At 43.7% G+C, this 12762-nt stretch overlaps 1 pseudogene; it reads left to right on the top strand.

Moving 5' to 3' along the window:
• The first annotated feature begins 9981 nt into the window (after positions 1–9981).
• On the top strand, positions 9982–11730 carry LOC114691960 (annotated as a pseudogene).
• Positions 11731–12762: the final 1032 nt, after the last annotated feature.

Genomic DNA, 12762 nt, shown 5'->3' with positions numbered 1-12762 from the left:
GATACGTAAGTGCCCAGAACTTTTTCTGGAGTATTCAAAAGAAGTTTAAAATAGCTTCCAAAGCCAAGAATACATACTTTGCCGGCTTGAGAGCTTATCCTTTTTTTTTTTTTTTTAATTTAACTATCAACTCAGTAAGATCAGGTAGTGGAAATTACAATATTTGGGAAAGACTTGATAAGGGAAGTAAAATTAAGCTAGGACGAAAAGGTCTCTCAATAGCTCAAAGGGAGTTCCCACTTTCTTCCACCAGCTTCTCTGCCACCCTTGCTGAAAAGGCACTCTGCAAAGTCCGAGCATTTCTGCTCAGGAAAATCCAGTAACTCAGGCTTCCCGCTCTTCTGATTCATGATTCTCAAAGCATTTCCTCTTCCCTGGATTCCCTTTTCTCTTTGACATCTTTGCCCTTGGGGACCTTTTCTGTTTCCCATTGGTTCAGTCTAAAGATCTGATTCTGAAGAAATAAGGATTACCCCTTCCTTTTAACCAAGAGACCCTTTACTTAGAGAACAGTCTTACTATTTTATATGTAAAAGTACAAAGCAAACCAGGCATGGTGGCCCATATACCTTTAATTCCAGCAGTCAGGAGGCAGAGGCAGACACATCTGTGAGTTAATTAGTCTATACAGTGAGTTCCAGGACAGCCAGAGTTACAGAACAGAGAAACTCTATCTTAAAAATGAACTGGAGTTATAGGCAGCTGTGAGCTGCCATGTGAGTGCTGGGAACCCAAACCCAGTCCTCTGAAAGAGCAAGTGATCTTAACTATCAAATCATCTCTCCATCCCTGGGAATTTTCTTCTAAACTCTAGCAAACTCAACCTTGGGCTTCCTTTTGGGTCCATTCTTTTTTTTTTTTTTTTTTAAACTTAATGCCAAATACTGTTTATTGAAAGAGGGAAAAGGTCTTAAATACAGGCTTACAGCACAATGGAAGAACCCTGGAGGGCAGAAGTTCGATACCGATGTTTTACAATCTTGTATCTAAACTGTTAAGGCCTATTATGCAGGATACACAGACAAGGAACTTCCCTTAAGCATTCAGGAGGGTGGAACCCGGTAGGGAATTAGCATAGGGAGGATATAAAGGTCAAGGTCAGCAAGCAAGGCAACATTGGGTCCATTCTTAAATTCATTCACTAATGAGACTAAGAATCCCAAGAGGAGACCCTACATTTCCCTGTAACATGTGGTAGCTGTGACGGGACTTCCCGAAATTTCCAGTAACAGAAACAAGCCACCGTTTTAGGGCAGGACACTCGCAAACCCACACACCAAAGTAACAGTTCCTCTCTTGACCTTGGCCAGAGCTATAGTGTTCTTGGTTCCTGTCCTGAATCAAGAGTAGAAAGATGCCAAAAGCAAGTTCTGGTTGCTGGACCAGTTTCTTGTTCTTTCGTCCTCTAAATAAGCATCCATTCCTGGAGATACACCTGACAGTGTGACCAAAACTCCAGTCCACAACTTATCCCTGCTGGTGAACCAGTCTGGAGTTGGACCTCTGGATTTTCATGGTGGGAATGGATGAGATCTATTCCCTAAATTTCGTCTCCTCTCCTAAATGATTTTACTATTGGCGGGGGGCGGGGGGATATGATATGTTATAGTTGTCTTAGGAGACATTTAAGATGCCAGGACTTTGTTGAGACCTTTTGAAGGAAACCAATTTCATCCTGGTAAAAAGAATGGAATACCTCTGCTCTTGAGTGGAGACATGACATTCTGATTGCTCCAAAGAGTAGAACATTACATACTATTTATTGTTGCTTCCGTTATGAGTTCATCCAACTAGATGTGGTGGCACACACACCTTTAATCTGGCACCAGAGGCAGGCAGAGCTCTGGGATTGTCACCATCCACCATATGACTGAGTGTCTGCCATGAGGCTGCTTACAAATATCGTGGCTTTCTCTCTCCCTCTTCTCTATCTCCATTCTTTCAGTAGCTGCTCATATTTACAGCTTGTCTGTCCTGTTATTTTTCTTTCTTTCAGATGCTAATAACATTGTCCTCAAACTTCCAAGTCTGTTTCTAAATTATTTTACTAAGAAGACTAAGACCCCAGCCCGGGCAGTGGTGGTGCACACCTTTAATCCCAGCACTCAGGGAGGTAGAAGCAGGCAGATCTCCATGAGTTCGAGGCCAGCCTGGTCTACAGAGTGAGTTCCTGGACAGCCAGAGATGTTACACAGAGAAACCTTGTCTTGAAAAACAAAAACAAAAAAAAAAAAAAAAAAAAAAAGACTAAAACACCAAAAACATTTTCAAAGAACCCAATATCCTGATTTACTTTTGAAGATTTATTTTGTGTGTGTGTGTGTGTGTGTGTGTGTGTGTGTGTGTGTGTGTGTGTGTGTGTGAAGGACATCCAATGTGACCACCAATGTGGATTCTGGGATTCTAGGAGTCAAACTCAGATTCTCTACAAATGCAACCATCTCTCCAAGATTTTGTCATTTTAAGGCTCCTCAGAGGGTCCCGACTTTAATTCTGACAATTCTGACATTTCTTTTATACCTGGAATGGGCTCTCAGAGGACTGTGGAGGAGGGGGTAAAGAAAGGGCTCCAGGATTCTCCTAGTTAACAAAGTCAGTATTTATTAAGGAGAGCCGGGGTGTTACTGGGTGAAGGAACTTCAGGAGCACGGATCCTTTCAAGTTTACAACAGTAGCTGGGAGAGAGTTTTGTTTGCTTCATCTGCCCTGAGTTCCTCAGGAAAGGGCCCAAAGGTTAGATGTTCCCATATGACCAAGTGATCCAGCAATCAATCCTTCACAGTCATGGCACAGACGTACTTTTGTGTTTCAGGTACCAATCTGACATCTAAAATCAATCCACTGACCTTTTAACTGAATTGCCTTCTTGCCTGAATATTAAGGCCTGCAATTTCTGAGTGAGTTGGAGAATTCTGCTAATTACACCTGCAAGCCTCTCAGAAAGGTAGTATTTCTTGGCAGGCACAGCCTCTACTTCCATTTCTATCAGCACTGTATATTCAATCCCCAGCTCTGTCTCCCAGTTTCATCTGCCCACGGTTACTGGAATGATCCAAGCAAGACAATGCCCTTTATCACATCAGTCTCACCCTTAAAAACTTCCTACTTGAAATTCAACTTCCCAAGGCTGAACCAAAGCTGGCCTCACTCGACTTCCCACCATTCATTCAGACTTCCCACCATTCATTCATTCCATTCATTTTCACTGAGGGACTGACACAAAGAAACGTGTGTTTAGAAAAGTTCAACTGCTCATATAACAGGATGAACTGAAAGGTAGACGAGCTCAGGAAGGAAGCTTGTAATAGTGCATGGGAACGTCCAACAAGGTTCCAGGAGAGGATTATATACAAAGTTCAGATAACACAGTTAAGAGACCAAGTCAACACAGGACTAAAATAGCATGTGTGTGTTTGTTTTTTGAGAGAAGGACTACTCTGCAGCTTAGGTTGGCCTCACACTCACTAAGATACTCCTGCCTCAGACTTCTGCATACTAGGATTACTGACACCACCACCATGCCTGGATACATTTATGAACACTGCAATCTGCCATACAATGAAGGTGCTTCGGTAATTAGGATTGAATTTACCATGCCTGAAAGAAAAAAGTATAACTTTGATGGCTGCAACTTGTCGAGTAAGTTATTGATGTGCACATGTAGGGGTCAAAGAATTGTGTGGGAATTGGTTCTCTCCTACCATGTGAGTGTAGGGGATGGAACTCAGACTTGGTAACAAGTCTCATCATGAAATAAATGAATAGAGGGGCTGGAGAGTTGGGTCAGCAGCTGAGAGCACTTGCTGCTCTTTCAGAGAACTGGAGTTAAGTCTCCAGCACCCACATCAGGTGGCTCATAACTACATGTAACTCTGCCTCCAGGGATCCAACTTCTTGCCTCTAGAGGCACCTGCATGCATATGTACACATACACTCACACAGATAAAATGTGGTGATATTTTATCTGTGCACCCCAATAAAGCTTATCTGGAGATCAGAGGGAAAAAGCCAGCTACTATATTAAACAGAAGTCAGGCAGTGGTAGCACACGTGTCTTTAACCGTAGCATTCGGGAGGCAGAATCCATCGAGATCTCTGTGAGTTCAAGGCCACACTGGGAACAGAGCCAGGCTTGGTGGCACACGCCTTTAGTCCCAGTACTAATCATAGAGGTCTAGAGGTCTGTACAGACAGACAGGAAGTGATGTAGCTGGGCGGAGAGAGGAAGTGAGATGGCATAACAGAAAGACATATAGGCCTGGGTATACAGGAAGTAGGTCTCTCTGGAGGCTGAGGTGTCGGTGAGGTGAGGTTGGCTGTGGCTTGTCCTATTCCTCTGATCTCTCAGTTTTCACCCCAATATCTGGCTCTGGGTTTTTTATTTATAAGACCATTTAGCAATTAGTCTTACATCATAAAATATAAAATAATTCTTTAAAAAAAATAAAAAGTATCAGGTGAGCGGTAGTAGTATACACCTTTAATTCCAGCACTCAGGAGGCAGAGTCAGGTGGATCTTGAGGCCAGCCTGATCTACAGAATGAGTTTCAGGACAGCCAGGGCTACACAGAGAAACCCTGTCTTGGAAAAAAAATCAAAAGAATTACATTTCACTTTACATAAAATGCCCTGAAATTAAAATTTCAGGGGACTGGAGAAATGTCTTAGCAGCTTCCAGAAGACCTGCATTTGATTCCCAGCACCCACATAGTGGTTCATAACCATCTGTAACTCCTGTCCCAGGAGATCCAACACCCTTTTCTGGCCTCCATGGGCACCAGACACACAGTGGTACATAGATAAACATGCAACCAAAACATTCATACACATAAAATAAAAATTTTAAAAAGTTTTTTAAAAAAAAATAACTTAGGAGGCTAAGGATGGCTAGCACACATCAAGTCCTGGGTTTGATTCTCCAGTACTTTATATGGAATTATATGTCTATAACCACAGCACTTATAATCACAATGCTTGGAAGGTGGAGATAAGAGGACTGTGGTGGTTTGAATGAAAATGACCTCCATAGGCTCATACATTTGAAGGCTTGGTACCTGGTCAGTAGAACTGTTTAGGAAGAATTAGGAAGTGTGGCCTTGTTGGAGGAGGTATGTCACTGGAAGTGGGCTTTGAGGTTTCAAAAGCCCACATCAAGCTCAATCATTCTCATCAGGATGTAAAGTTCTCAGCTATTGCTCCAACACCATGCCATCTGCTTCCCACCATGATGACGAAGGACTAACCTTCTAAAACTGTACCCATGCCCCCCAAATAAATGCTTTCTTTTATATGAGTAGCCTTGGTCATGGTGTCTCTTCACAGCAATATAACTATGACAAAGATCAGAAGTTCAAGGTCATCTTCAGCTGCAAAGTGAGTTCAAGGCTAGCCTGGGATGGCTACATGAGATCGTATCTCCAAAAGAAAAAAAGATATTTGTTAGCCCGTGCCTGGTTGGTGGTGCTAGGCCGTGGTACCTGCATGCACAGTGTATATCATTGCCTTGCCTCTGCATTTGCACCAAAATGGAACTAATGTTGTTTGTAAGATGGAGTCAAAAGAGCTAATCATAGCCTTAAAACCACTGTTTTTACAAAATCTGGAGGAATTTAATGACATGTATGCTAGTTAGTTTTTGGTTTTTTTTTTGTCAACTTGATACAAACTAAGTTATCTAAGAGGAGGGGACCACAATTGAGAAAACGCCTCCATAAGATTGGCCTGTAGCCAAGCTCATGGGCATATTCTATTTTTTCCAGAGCTGAGGACTGAACCCAGGGCCTTGCGCTTGCTAGGCAAGCGCTCTACCACTAAGCTAAATCCCCAACCCTGATATTTTCTTAATTAGTGATGGATGTGGGAGGACTTAGCCACTGTGGGTGGTGCCACCCATGAGCAGGTAGTCCTGGGATGTACATGAAAGCAGACTGAAGGCTAGAGATTGCCTTAATGGATAAGAACATGTGTTGTTTTTGCAGAGGATCCAGGTTCGATTCCCAGCATCCACATGGTGGCTCACAACCATCTGTAACTCCAAAATCTGGGAATCTGATGTTTTCTTCTGTCCTCTGAAAGCACTAGGCAGATGTGGTATATACATACATACATGCAGGCAAAACATACAAATAAAATAGTAACATAAAATTGTGTTTGTTGTGGTTTTTGTTTGTTTGTTTGTTTGTTTGTTTGTTTTAAAGAAGGAATTTCTTTGTGTAGCCCTGGTTGTCCTGGAATTTGCTCTGTAGATCAGACTAACCTCAAACTCAGAGATCTACCTACCCCTGTCTCTGACATGCTGGAATTAAAGGTGTGGGCCACCAAAACCAACGTAAAATAAATCTCAGTGAGAGAGGGAGAGAGGGGCAGGGGGAGAGAGAGAGAGAGAGAGAGAGAGAGAGAGAGAGAGAGAGAGAGAGAGAGAGAGAGAGAGAGCAAGCTAAGAAAGCCCTGGATAGAAAGCCAGCAAGCAGCAATCCTTCATGGTGTCTGCCTCCAGGTTCCGGCCTAGACTTCCTGCCCTGACTACCTTCAATAATGGACTGGGATGTGGAAGTATAAGCAAAATAAACCCTCTCCTCCCCAAATACCAAGTTGCTTTTTGGTCATGGTATTTCATCACAGCAGTAGAAACACTAAGCCAGCAGAGCACAGCCTGATGTCACAACTCAAGCCCGAGTTCTGGAACCACAGGTGTACATCACTACTGGTTTTAGCAGTGTTTTACAGACCTCTATGCAAGTACAAAGGAAATATCTGTATTTTAGAATAAACTTAACTCTGTTCACCTAATTTCCAGTAAAAATTCCAGCAGTGGCACACGCCTTTAATCCCAGCACACAGGAGGCAGAGCCAGGCAGATCTCCGTGAAATTAAGACCAGCATGGTCTACAGAGAGAGATTCCAAGACAGGCACCAAAACTACAAAAGAGAGAGAGAGAGAGAGAGAGAGAGAGAGAGAGAGAGAGAGAGAGAGAGAGAGAGAGAAAAGAACTGATTACCATTAGGCAAAACTGGAGAGAATAATATGAATTATTCTGGTGAACCTTGATATTTCAATCATTACCCATTCCTGACCAATCAATTTCACACATGCCTTTGTGGTTGACCCTTCTCTTGCATTATTTTAAGGCAAATGTAGACTTTGTTATATCATCTTTAAGTACTTAACATGTAGTTCTAAAAACCAAGGCTAAGATAAAAAGTAACTGTTTTATTACAATATGACAAAAATTAACAGTAACTAGTGTCATCAAAAATCCAAAGGTATCCTAATGTTCTTCCCAGCTTGTTTGTTCAAACCAAATACTATATTTCTGTTACTGACTCCCATGTAATGAATCGCCCAAGGTGACGTCGTCTTGTCCTAGTTTGAGCAGACCCATCCTCCCAGCCCCCACTAACCACATCCTGCTGAGCACTGCATTCTCAGGCAGCTGCCCCTGCACTCCTGGGGACACCATTGCTTCACAACACAAAACCTTGTTTTAATCAACTCAAGTCAGACATTGGAAACGTCTACACGCTGGCCTGCCTCTGGCATGATGTGATTGTGGGGTTTGGCTTTATAAACCCTACCCTGCTTTTCTCTGGACCAAGAGTTCTTTTCAGTCAAAGCCTGCTCTGGACCTCCAACAAATAAGGGACTCTTAACCTGACCTTCATTGAGTGGCGTTCTCTTGTGTCTCAAGTGGGTACAACAATTAATATGCCAACTTACATGCTCAGGTTGTTATCAGTATTGTGTGGTGTCTATTTGCACACAAAAATGCTTTTCAAAGAAAAACTTTGTAAAATCACATTCCATATCATGACTGACAAGTAAACATTAATTTGATGACAGGCAATAAACAACTTTGAAATATAAAAAACAAATCATTCTCAGCTGGGCGGTGGTGGCACACGCCTTTAATCACAGCACTCGGGAGGCAGAGGCAGGTGGATCTCTGTGAGTTCGAGGCCAGCCTGGTCTACAAAGTGAGTTCCAGGAAAGGCACAAAGCTACACAGAGAAACCCTGTCTCGAAAAACAAAAACAAAAACAAAAAAATAACAACAAAAAATCATTCTGAAAAGATAGAGATGTAAAAAATAATTTAATTCCCATTAGTAGGCTTTAAATTTTTGATCACATTTGTGTGTGTGTGTGTGTGTGCAGGAGGAGGTGTGCATGTGTACCAGGTCACATGTGTGGAGGTCAGAGGAAAACTTACAGAATCAGTTCTCTCCTCCCACTATGTGGACCTTAGGGCTCCAGCTCAGGCAGTCAGGACTAGCAGCCTGAGATTCATCCGACGAGCCATTTCACAGGCTAGCAGATCTGTTTTTACAGAAAGCTGTACTCAGGGCTGGAGAAATGGCCCAGCAGTTAAGAGAACTGACTACTCTTGCAGAGGACCGGGGTTTGAGTCCCAGGCACTCACATGGCTGCTCGTAACTGTCTGTAACTCCAGGGCATCTGACATCTTGTAACCTCGGTGGTCCCTCGCTGCACATTGTGCTCAGACGTACATACACCCATATACATAAAATAAAAATAAAGGTTAAGTTTTTTAGAGCTGTATTCATTATGTTAGAAATGGTGTCAGAAAGAATGCTGTGTAAACTTGTTTTTTTCCCCTTTGCCATATATGTACCAACATGATATCCTCAACTTCTCCTCTTAACAAGGCTGAAAGTATTTGCTATTTGGCCTTTTACAGAAGACATTTGCCGTTCCTTATCTAAGAGGAAGTAAAATGGAAGTAAGAATTTAGCCAGTGAAAAGGGAAAAGTCGCCGGGCGGTGGTGGCGCACGCCTTTAATCCCAGCACTCGGGAGGCAGAGCCAGGCGGATCTCTGTGAGTTCGAGGCCAGCCTGGTCTCCAAAGCGAGTTCCAGGAAAGGCGCAAAGCTACACAGAGAAACCCTGTCTCGAAAAGCCAAAAAAAGAAAAAAAAAGAAAAGGGAAAAGTCTTTCTAAACAAAAAGGACAGACTAGGCATATGAGAATAGGCCAACGGAGTTTGTGAAAAATAATAGACCAGGCCCTTGTGAAACATAGATCGTGCCTTTTCCCGTGTTTGTCTTTCTGAGCCAAGCTGTAATATCGGATTCTTCCAGAAGAGGGCTCCCTTTATTTAGTTTGTTGAAATAGAAAAAGCCAAAAGGAAATTTTGAAAGAACTTTACAGCAGCCATTTATATACTTATCACTTTGATTTCATCACCAACATTTTATACTTGTTTTTTTAATCACATATCTACTCAACTATCAATAAATCATGTTTTGGATAGGTGACTACACCTTTCTTAAAATAGATCAGCATGTATTGCGCTTACTGGTAATACAAATTACAAATTATCTAGTTTCCTTTTTTTAATGTTGATTGTTTTTATTTTTGCAGTACTGGGGCCTTAGGCATGCTAGGCAATTGCATCCATAGTTGGAGCCCACCAGGTTTCCTAGCGGCTGTACCCAGCAGGACTGCGTAAGAAGTTGATTGGACCACAGGCCTGGGTACCAGGTGACTATAACTAGCAGGAGGGAGGTCCTTTGCTCCACTCCTTGGCATTGTTATAAATAGACCTTTGGAATAAAATTCTGGGCCCCCATTTGGATAAAAACTCAGGCCCACTTGAGTCTATCCTGTGTTTTCTCTCTGTTTCTCTCTCCCTATTTCTTTTTTTTTTTTTTTTTTTTTTTTTTGGTTTTTTCGAGACAGGGTTTCTCTGTGTAGCTTTGCGCCTTTCCTGGAGCTCACTTGGTAGCCCAGGCTGGCCTCTCCCTATTTCTTTCTTTGTTTGTTTGTTTGTTTTGTTTTGTTTTTTGAGACAGGGTTTCTCTGTAGCTTTGGAGCCTGTCCTGGACTAGCTCTGTAGACCAGGCTGGCCTTGAACTCACAGAGATCCGCTTGCCTCTGCCTCCCAAGTGCTGGGATTACAGGCGTGCATCACCACCGCCCGGCTACTCTCCCTATTTCTAACTAAGTCTCTTATCCCTCGTTCCTCAAGAGTTCCTAGAACTGTTTCACACTGCAAAGTTTGCCACGTTGCGACAGCCTCTGGGATAGCGTCAGCTCACTGCCTATCAGCGGAGTGAGATGGGGCGGACGTCAAAGGATAAACGGGATGTCTACTACCGCCTGGCCAAGGAGAATGGCTGGCGGGCCCGGAGTGCCTTCAAGCTACTTCAACTGGATGAGGAATTCCAACTCTTCCAGGGTGTGAAACGAGCGGTTGACCTGTGTGCGGCCCCAGGCAGCTGGAGCCAAGTGCTGAGCCAGAAGGTTGGGGGCCCGAGTTCCGGTCAGGTGGTGGCTGTGGACTTGCAGGCTATGGCTCCACTCGCAGGTGTGATACAGATACAGGGGGATATCACTCAGCTTTCCACTGCCAAGGAGATCATCCAGCACTTTGAGGGCTGCCCCGCCGACCTAGTAGTGTGTGACGGGGCTCCTGATGTCACTGGCCTCCATGATGTCGATGAGTACATGCAGGCCCAGCTTCTGCTAGCTGCTCTCAACATTGCTGCGCATGTCTTGAAGCTAGGGGGCTGCTTCGTCGCCAAGATATTCCGAGGCCGGGATGTATCTCTTCTCTACAGCCAGCTTCGTGTCTTCTTCTCCAGCGTGCTCTGTGCCAAGCCCAAGAGCAGCCGGAACTCCAGCATGGAGGCCTTTGCTGTTTGTCAGGGTTATGACCCTCCTGACGGCTTCATTCCGGACCTGACCAGACCCCTGCTGGACCACTCGTACGATTTCAACCAGCTGGATGGGCCCACCCGTATTATTGTGCCCTTTGTGACCTGTGGGGACCTCAGCGCCTACGATTCGGATCGCAGTTACCCTCTGAATCTAGAAGATGGCTCCGAGTAACGATATACTCCGCCCACACAGCCCCCCCATCTCACCCCCAGACCACGAGGCCTGCAAGTTGAAGAAGAATGGACAGCTGGCCGAGGAGGTCTTCCCCCCAAGACTGCTCCATCAACAGAATAGACGAGTCGCCCCAGCCTCTAATTGTTCCTCATTGTCTTACTCTGCTAGCCCCCAAGGTGGAAGACAATGAAATGAATTTGTTCATCTAAACATGTTAAGGATTTGCAGTAACACTCCAAGTAATACAACTCAGAAGCTGCTGCCTGTCAGAAAAAACCAGAAGCTGGCTTGAGGACTTTGCCAGCCTAGCGTGGGGACCTGTAACAACTCCATGACGACAGAGAACCCGAGGAAGTCTGCCGAGCTGCAGTAGGAATTTCTGGAGACTGTGAGCACACGCCTCTTCTTTCAGCCTCTCCTGGGGTGTCCTGAATAGGTTCAGGATTTCCTCCCCCTGCAAAGCGGGGGTTCTTACCATGGGTAACCATCAGGCACCTCCACCAGCTTGATGGGGGAAAGTGTCACACCTTCACTCTAACTGACGTTCAGCTTTATTTATTCCCAGTCAGTGAACATTGGCAACCAACCAACGGTAAAAGTCCTTACCTGTGCAAGTCCCTTACTTTTTATGGTACAGTTTACAGGCATCTGAAATACTGCTCCTATTTCTCACTGCTTTGGATAATAGCAGATTTTATAAATCAATCCTATAATTAAACATCCCATCTATTACTGCATCCCAATTTTTCCTGATTGGTTGGACGGGTATTTTTAAGATAGTATCTTCCTATATAGCCTAGACTGCCCTCAAACTCAAGATCCTCCTGCATCTGTCCCCTGAGTGCTGAGATTACAGGCCTGTGCCACCAAACCTGGCTGCTGTATCCCAGTTTTATTTCAATTAAATAGATGGTGATAACTGTAAAAAAAAAAAAAAAAAAAAAAGAGTTCCTGGAGTAAATAAGTGTGGGGGCTGGTCTCCCACAATCCATTAATACCATTAGAATGTGACCCCAGTCTTTCTGTTACTTAGAAGACAGACTTGAGCAATGGAACTGGGGTCCCAGGAGACCAACCATCAAAGCTCTGATTTTTTTTTTAATTTATTCATTATGGAGGCTGGAGATATGATTCAGGGGTTAAGAACACTGACTATTCTTCCAGAGGACCGGGGTTCAATTTCCAGTACCCAGATGGCAGTTAACAACCATCTGTAACTCCAAGATCTGACACCCTCACAGACATACATGCAGGCAAAACACCAATGTACATAAAATAAGAACAAATAAATTATTTTAAAAGTTTTTCTTTATTATATATACACTATTCTGCTTGCATATGTGCCTGCATGCCCGAAGAGGGCACCAGATCTCATTATAGGTGGTTATGAGCCATCATTTGGTTACTGGGAATTGAACTCAGGTCCTTTGGAAGAATGGCCAGTGCTCTTAACCTCTGAACCATCTCTCCAGCACCTTGCTCTGATCTTTTTTTTTTTCTATGCCAACTTTCATTATAAAACCTAAATTCAAAAAATTACAAAATGAGCCGGGCATGGTGGTGCATGTCTTTAATCCCAGCACTCAGGAGGCAGAAGTAGGCAGATCTTTGTGAGTTCCAGGACAGCCTGGTCTACATAGTTCCAGGACAGCCAGGACTATGTAAAGAGACCTTGTCTCAAAAAACAAAACAAAACAAAAGGAAAATGTTTTACTGACAGTCATGAGACCAATCATGGGACCTTTTGTGGTTTTTTTTTAAAAAAAAAAAAAAAAGAGGGGCTTGGTATGATGGCACATGCCTTTGATCTCAGCATTTAGGAGCCAGAAGCAGGTGAATCTTTGTGAGTTCAAGGTCATCCTGATCTACATAGTGAGTTCCAGGATGGACAGGATTACATAGAGAGAC

The sequence above is a fragment of the Peromyscus leucopus genome, chromosome 12 (genome assembly GCF_004664715.2).
Source record: "Peromyscus leucopus breed LL Stock chromosome 12, UCI_PerLeu_2.1, whole genome shotgun sequence".
NCBI classification, from domain to species: Eukaryota; Metazoa; Chordata; class Mammalia; order Rodentia; family Cricetidae; genus Peromyscus; species Peromyscus leucopus.
Note: the sequence above shows the minus strand (reverse complement) of the source record. Positions and strands in the feature narration are given on the sequence as shown.